The following is a 7,732-nucleotide window of genomic DNA, read 5'->3' as shown; positions in this document are numbered from 1 at the left end:
AAGGGAACAAACCCCGTGGACTGGCAGCACCTGTCCCGCTGCAGCCCAGAAACAGCCGCGGGGACTCCCAGGTAATCGTTGTATTCGCTTTCCAGCCGTTGTTATATACTTGTATTATTGAGTATGGGGGCGGTCTGTTCTAAATCTAGAGTGGGGAATGGTATCCCGAATTCTCCGTTGAAATGTGTATTGAACCACTGGGAAAAGATAGGGGGAGAAGAGCTGCTTAAATCCAAACTAATCCAATATTGTAACCACTGCTGGCCTCTGTACAGACTGGATAATCAGGCAAAGTGGCCGAAGAACGGCACCTTTGATTTTCACACCCTGTTACAGCTGAAGCTGTTTTGTAGAAGAGAGAGGAAGTGGCTTGAGATGCCTTACATAGATCTGTTCTTTACTTTAAGAGACCGTCTGGAATTGCAAACGGGTTGCCTACCCAGCCTGTCAAACCCTCTCATGTCAGCTTTTGGAAAGGAAGGGGAGCAGGACCGGAAAACAAAGCGATGTTGTTCCTCTTGTAGTATTGGGCAGCAGTGTTTGAAATGCCACAGGCGATGGGAGGAGGATGATGTAGAAATGATAGAGGCACCAGAGGCAGGAGACAGGGGGATAGAGAATTGGGGTGTGCCTGATAAGGGGGAAGCACAAGGAGGGGATGAGCAGTCAGGGGGGAGGCAAGAGTTAATTTCAAGTCCAGTGGTGGGGAGAGCTCAGGGTGAGCAGGAGGTGAGAACGCAAGAGGCAGGGGAGCAGGAGGGGAGGAAGCTGGAGGGGGATAAGCAGGAGGCCACAGCTCAGCCCTTGGCAGGGATGGGATCTCACAGCCTGATTGTGGTGAAGGTTCCTTTCTCCCCAGTCGATCTCGAGGCATGGAGGAGACTGGCAGGGCCCTACAGAGAAGACCCAGAGAGAGTATCTAGAGTATTTGAAACCATTCTCAAGACCCACAACCCAGACTGGGGGGTTATACAAGTTCTATTAGATGCTCTCTTAGACTCCACAGAAAGAGAGGCAGTACTCAGGACTGCCAGGAAAGAGGTGGACAGGGTAGGCACAGCAGGTGCATTACCAGGAGCTGTGGAAGAACATTTTCCCTCCCAGGACCCCCGCTGGGACCCTGACACAAAGGAGGGGAGGGTTTTTCTGGGACAATATCAGCAGTGGATATTATTTGGCTTTAGACATGCAATGCCAAAAGCAATCAATTGGTCTAAGCTTTATGAGGTGAAACAAGAACCGCATGAGACTCCAACTGCATTTATGGAACGCCTAAGGGCAGCTGCCAGGAGATACACTAATATTGATCCAGAAAAACCAGAGGAAGCTGTACAACTGGCTTCCATTTTCATAGAGAACTCGGCACCAGATATTAGAAAGAAGTTACAAAAACTGGAGGGAGCAGAGTCTCGTGTCCTAGGAGAACTCTTACAAGTGGCCTGGGGAGCTTTTAATAGTAGGGGAGAAGAGGAAGAAAACAAGATCCGGGAGAGAGAAAAGGAGAAGGAGCAGAAAGAAAAGAGACGGGAAATGGAATGGGAGGAGAGAAAAAAGAAATGGGAAATGGAAAGGGAGGAGAGAGAAAAGAAACGGGAGGTGGAAAGAAAGAGAAGAGAAAGGTGCAGGGATGCAAAGCTGAGCGCAGCCCTGCAAAGGGCGCTGTTTAACCGCAGGGCCGAGAGGGGCTCTGCCCACGGGGCGCTGCAGCCCAACCAGTGCGCCTACTGCAGGGGGCTGGGGCACTGGAAACGGGAGTGCCCCAAGAACCTGAAAGGAAACCGAGCTAGCCCTCCATCAGCAATGACGGGAGCAGGGAGTGAAAACCACAGCTAAAGCCCTGGTCACAACAGAGCTGGGGGAAAGAGAAAATCGACTTTTTATTAGACACTGGGGCTACTTATTCGGTATTAAATACAAATCGTGAAAATGAAGAATTTGAAAATTAAGAATTTCCAAGAAACTGTAAATGTTGTTGGTGCAACAGGGAAAGAGGAAAACCCAACATTCTTTTACCCCATTAACTTTAAATTCAACAAACAGTGGATAATTTTTATATGTGCCTTGATGTCTAGTTCCTCTGCTAGGAAGAGACCTGCTAAGTAAATTGGAGGCATGGATTTTGTTTAAAGATGGAGAAAAGCAATTTTGGTACCTGACACTAAAGCCATGGAGGCAAGGACTTTTATGTTGCAGGGAACACTGGAATCAGACAATTCTGGAGGAGTACCAGAAGCAACAGAAAATGCAGTAGAACACCCTTGATTTGGACCAGTGGAACTCCAGGCCATTCCCAACAACCAGCCTGTAAGCATTATCCTAAAACCAGTAAACCAGAAACAGTATCCTTTAAAATTAGTAGCTGGGAGGGGAATCAAGAGTCTGATTGAAAATTTCAGGGAGTTTGGATTATTGATATAATGTAAATCAGAACATTCCCATTTTACCAGTTAAAAAGCCAAGGATTAATAAGTACAGGTTGGTACAGGACCAACAAGCAATCAATGAAATATTTCAGGATATCCACCCTATTGCAGCCAATCCCTTTATCCTGTTAACATCCCTTACAGAATATCACCAATGGTTTACAGTGATAAGTTTGAAGGATGCCTTGTTTTGCACAGCTCTTGATAAGAAAAGCCAGGGCATTTTTGCCTTTGAATGGGAAAATCCTCAAACTGGTGGGAAGACTTATCTTACCTGGACTGTGCTACCACAAGGATTTAAAAATAGTCCAATGATTTCGGGAACCAACTGGTAAAAGAATTCGAGACCTGGAGAAAGGAGAACCCTGGAGGATTGATCCTGCAGTATGGATGATATCTTACTAGCAACTAGAAACTAATGAAAAGTACATGGGATTGACTATCAGTCTTTTAAATTTCCTAGGCCAAGGAGGTTATGAAGTATTTTGGGAAAAAGCTCAAATCATGAGGCAGCAAGTTAGCTAACTGTGGTATTAAATGATACCAGGACAGTGGAAATTTGGAATGGACAGAAAAAAGGCATCTGCCAAGTACCCCAACCTGCAATTGCCTGAGATTTAACAGCATTCCTGGCTGTGGCTGGATGGTGCAGATTGTGGGTTTTAAAGTATGGACTTTTGGTCAAATCACTGAGCTTTTAAAGGAGGCCCCAGAAGGACCTTTGGTTTGGACTCCTGAGAGTGAACATGCATCCTGTAACCTAAAGATGGCCCTGAGGTCTGCACCCCTAGGACTTCCAGACTTCACAAAGCCCTTTGAGCTTTTTGGGCAGGAATGACAGCACCTCATCCTCAGTGCTCTGGCTGAGAAGGTGGGAGACTTCAAGAAGCCTGTGGGGTGCTTTTCAAAACAACTGGACAAAGTCAGCCAGGGATGGCTTGGATGCCTGTGAGCTGTAGCAGTGACTGTTCTCCTCATCCAAGAGGCCAGCAAATTGACTTTGGGACAAAAGATTGTAGTGTAACTTCACACACCATAACCACTGTATTAGGCCAAAAAGTGGTGCTAACACAGGCTTTCCCCAAGCTGTATGCTGAGTTATCAGACTGTTCTAGTGGAGCAAGATGTGGAGTTGAAAGTAACCACAGTGGTAAATCCAGCCCAAGTCCTGAAGAGCAGCTGACCCTCGACCACCTACACACAGTTGAGCAAGTTTATGTAAGCTGACCAGACCTACAGGATGCAGCAGCTGAAGATCCAGAGTTCTTTACAGAAGGAAGTGGCTTGGTGCAAGAGGGAAAATAAAAAGCTGGCTATGCCATAGTAATGCCAACCAGTGTAGTAGAAGCTGCACCACTGCCCATGGACACCTCAGCACGAAAGGCAGAGCTCACAGTGCTGTGAAGGGCCCTGGAACTGGCAGCAGGACGAAGAGTAAACATATGGACTGACTCAAAATATGCTTTTAGAGTTGTTCATGCCCACGGCACCATGTGGAAGGAAAGAGGCCTATTAACAGCACAGTAATCTGTGATTAATATACACAAGAAATATTGTCCTTCCTTGATGCCACCCAGCTGCCCAGAGAAGTGTCTGTGCTACACTGCAGGGCACACCAGTGTGGGGATTCCCAAATTCTTGTAGGAAACAGACTTGCACAACAAGGCATCCTGGCATTAATACCTAAAGAAAGCTGTTTCACTCCCAGAAGTTAGCCCTGGATATAGTCAGGCAGATTTCAAATTAGTTATTTACCTAAAAGCCGAGAACAGAGAGGGTGGATGGCTGCTAACTCCCAACAACCAGATCATAGTCCTACCACAAGTGATGTTGCAAATTGTCAAGGAGAAATACAACAAACCACTGGGGAATCAATACTATGGTGACTGGTCAAAGGACTCAGATACCAGTGTCCCTATGACAAAAAGTGTCAAGGCTGTTACAGAAAAATGCCTGATATGTCTTAAAAAGAATCCTTTGGATTCAAACAGACTGTCTCCATGGATCGCTAAAAGAGGAAACACCCCCATGGATTACTAGCAAATTGTATTTCCTGAGCTACCACACCAAAAATGATACTGATATCTCCTGGTATTATTTATTGGACACCTTTTTCAGGTGGCCAGAAGTTTTCCCCTGCTGCACCAACAAGGCCAGGAAAGTCACCAAGCTACTCCTCAAAGAGATCATACCCAGGTTTGGAGTTCCTGTTGGGTTGCCATCTGATAGGGGACCCCATTTTATGTCTGAAGTGTTACAGCAACTTAGTAAGCAGTTGGGTATAAATTGGGATTTACACACTCCATGGAGACTGCAATCTAGCAGAAGGGTTGAGCAAATGAATCACATTTTAAAGAGACAGATTAGCAAAATGTGTCAGGAAACTTTCTTAAAATGGCCACACCAAAATTACCACCAGGCTTGCTATGAGTTAGAGTACAGCCCCAACCCAACTTGAATGAGCTGATGTTTGGGGAATCATATTCTGGTGCAACTTTCCCTGCATCTGAGAAACTAATCAGGAACTGGGAAATAGAACAATGTTTAATTTTGTTAGGGGACCTCTAGAATGAACTTAAAAGGTTTGTCATTCTCTCAGAACCTCTTACCTAGACAGCCCAGTTCACTCATTTCAGCCTGGGGATCACCGACACATCCAGATCTGGAAACCTGAGCCACTCCAGGAGCAGTGGAAAGGACTTTATCTGATTCTGTTGACTACAAGACCAGCTGTGAAAGTGAAAGGAATTAATTCTGGATACCTTGCTCCCAGAACAAGAGGACTCCTGACTCAGAGTGAATCGTGGAAAACACCGGACCCTGCAGCTGAAAATGTCAAAGACATCTGTAAACAAGCAGCAAAGTGTATGGACTCATATTTATGGGAATTGTTTTATCTTTAGGTAGAGTTGTTGGAGAAAATTTTAATATTGACTTGAATCCAAGGGTTTGCTAAGATGTACAATCTGTCCAGCATTACAGCCTGCCTCCCTATCCTCAATTCAGTAGGGCAACCTATTCCTTGGGGAATTATCCCTATAAATCTGTCAGTGGTGATTCAGTATGATAATCTGACATTACAAAACAGAAGGGCCTTAGATCTACTGCTGGCCAAAGAACAAGGGGGTTGTGGATATTTAAAATTGGATTGGGATAGATTGTTGTATTCACATCCCAAATGTAACAGAAGATGTCCAAAGACCACAAAATATGGCCAGGTGCTGAGGATAGCAATGCTATCCTGAAACTGGTTCATTAAAATTCTTCAAGGAATAGCATGATGATCCCTGAAAAAAAGGCTGGCTGGAATACTGAAAACCATTGTAGCTGTAATTGTAGTTGTAATAATTATCAGCATTGCTATTGGTTGTGTTCAAAAAAACTTCAGTCATAATCTTGGGGGAATATAGATGACTATAGATAGAAATCTAGTTGGAACTTACCAAATGGCCTTAAGGAACTGGAGATGTTTCAAAGGGGGGAATTGATACCAAAAGGGTTAATCCAGTTTCTGCTGTGTCTTTGTACTTTTAGCAAAAAGAAATGGGCTGTGCAGGAGCTGCTTTCTCAGCAAGGACCTATTGAATTCCTAAAACATCTGGCTTAGGAATGCAGCTACAGCCAAAACAAGGCTATAAAAAAGCCTGAACCTGGGAGCATGGGAGGGTTTTATTGTAATGGGCTCTTATAATATGCATGTGGTGACTGTATATAAGCAATGCACTTGTAGAGAATTGTGTGTATGTTAAGTGGAGCTTATCCTGTAATAAATGATGTCTCTTCTTAACACTGCATTGGTGTTAAGAGTTTTATTTTACTCAGTTTTTGGTGAATTTCAGTGACAGAACAAGCAGCTGATGGTTCTGCAGCCCAGTGATCTCTCAGTGTGGGGCTGCTTTTCATTGGGAGTTGCCAAATTACGTTCTACTTATTTAAATTCTCAAAAGACAGATCTAATTTACAGAACCCAAACTTCTGCACTCCTGTTTTTATGCACGTGAACAGGTGCTCTCCTAGGAACTGCAATCCCAAAAAACCCAATTCCAGCACAACCTGACAGCTGTGCTCCTGCATCCCATGGCCTCTGTGTGGTGACAGCCAGCTTGGAGGCACATATTTGTGGGTGAATCCATGGAGACATGGATAAATTCTGCTGTGGGAATCATTTCCCTGCCTTTGCATACATCTTGTAAAGTCAATGCTCCCCTGTTTGCTCTATGCAAACAATGCTCATGTTGTACCAGACAAACTGTTTGCAGAAGAGTTTCCTTTTTGTTTTTGTTTTAAAAGATCTGCAGTAAAAAATAAATATCAAGGACATTCATCCAGTCCAGAAACATAAAACACTAGAACAAACTTAGCCCAAAAATTGGAGCAACTGGCTTAAACTTCAACATTTCTTATCCACTCCACTGCCAGCAAAGGGAACAAACAGCAGCTGTGTTGAAATAATTGCTCTGAGAAAGCCACAGTGCAGCACCATCACCCTGTGCCTGGGAAGGAAGGGAGGAAAAGTCCTACCTGGCTCCTCCAGGGCAACTCACAACCCTGCCAGACAGCAAGGCTCTGGGGAGAGCTCCATGGCTGAGTGATGCTTCCTATGGACACATCAGGACATGACATGAGCTGCTTTCTGCAGATAAGGGCACTTGGTAACAAACAGAAGGATTTTTAGTGAGTGTTTTTCAGACTAGACTAAACTGCTCAGCCACCTAATCATACCTTAACAACTTCACCCATCCCCAGGTAAATCCCTCCTGCCATGCAGGTAGGGAGCACTTTCTCCAAAATGATTAGGTGCCTGCCTAATTACCAGAACTCCAAGTCTCGCAGTTACAGAGCGCTCCCCCAAACCTCAATCACCCCACAGAGGAAGGCTGGCACCAAACTCACCTGCTGGGCTGGGCTGAGCTGCAGGAAATGCAACAGCTCCATTGCTGATGGATGCTCCTGCTTTCAGGCAGGGGAGGGGAGCAAAGCCAAGGCACAGCAGGGAAGAAGAGCTGTGACCTGGGCATTCCTGGGAACTGCCCTGCTCCAGGGCTCCTGGGTGGTGCTGGGACAGGATCCTCACCCTGCTGTGCTCCTGTGCTTCAAGGGCTGTTGGGCAGTTTCTCTCCTGGTCCCTGACAGTCCAGCTCCAGAGCCTTGCTGCTGCTCCAGGCCAGCAGTGCCTACCAAAGGAGAGGAGCTGGGACTGGATGCTCCAGGCTGTGTGCAATGGTTTGCCCTATTGTAAACCAACAAATTGCCCAGCATTGAGCACGGCAGCTGAGATAGCCACAAACAGCAGCCATAGGCCTAAAAAT

The sequence above is a fragment of the Catharus ustulatus genome, chromosome 20 (assembly GCF_009819885.2).
Source record: "Catharus ustulatus isolate bCatUst1 chromosome 20, bCatUst1.pri.v2, whole genome shotgun sequence".
Lineage (NCBI taxonomy): Eukaryota > Metazoa > Chordata > Aves > Passeriformes > Turdidae > Catharus > Catharus ustulatus.
This window is presented reverse-complemented; position numbering follows the sequence as displayed.